A 624-nucleotide genomic window follows, 5' to 3' on the forward strand; every position below is an offset into this window, starting at 1 on the left:
TATGAAAAATAAGAGGAATTAAAGTCCTCAGTATAAAAGCCAACAATACTTTATAGGTGCATATGTATATACTACATCTAAAATCTACAAGTTGGCATGAATAAGACTAATGTAAGGCTTTGCATTAAGGAGGTAGACACATTCAACTAAATAATTTTTTATCTCTATAAATATAACACCATAAGTCAATACAGAAATAACAATCTGTAATGTCAATTGAAATGCTGAGACCTGTTAAAGATCATGGGCATATAATAATAATATGCAAACTGGAATAGTGATCAATGTATGAATATTTGTTCAGACCCTGTAGTAGTTTGAGAAAGCAAGAAATCTCTTTCAAACCTATCAGTCTGGAAAAAAACTTACAGAATTGTCACAGTCATCAGGGTTCAAACTTTTAAACTTATTTATTTATTTTTAGCTCCCACAAATAAGTGAGAGCATGTGATATTTGTCTTTCTGTGAATGACTTGTTTCACTTAATATAATTCTCTCTACATCCATCTATGTTGTTGCAAATAGCAGTATTTCATTCTTTTTTTATAGCAGAGTAGTATTCGATTGTGTAGATATACCACATTTTCTGTATCCACTCATCTGATGATGGACATTTGGGCTGGT

The sequence above is a fragment of the Galeopterus variegatus genome, unplaced genomic scaffold (genome assembly GCF_000696425.1).
Source record: "Galeopterus variegatus unplaced genomic scaffold, G_variegatus-3.0.2 Scaffold14951, whole genome shotgun sequence".
Classification (NCBI taxonomy): Eukaryota; Metazoa; Chordata; class Mammalia; order Dermoptera; family Cynocephalidae; genus Galeopterus; species Galeopterus variegatus.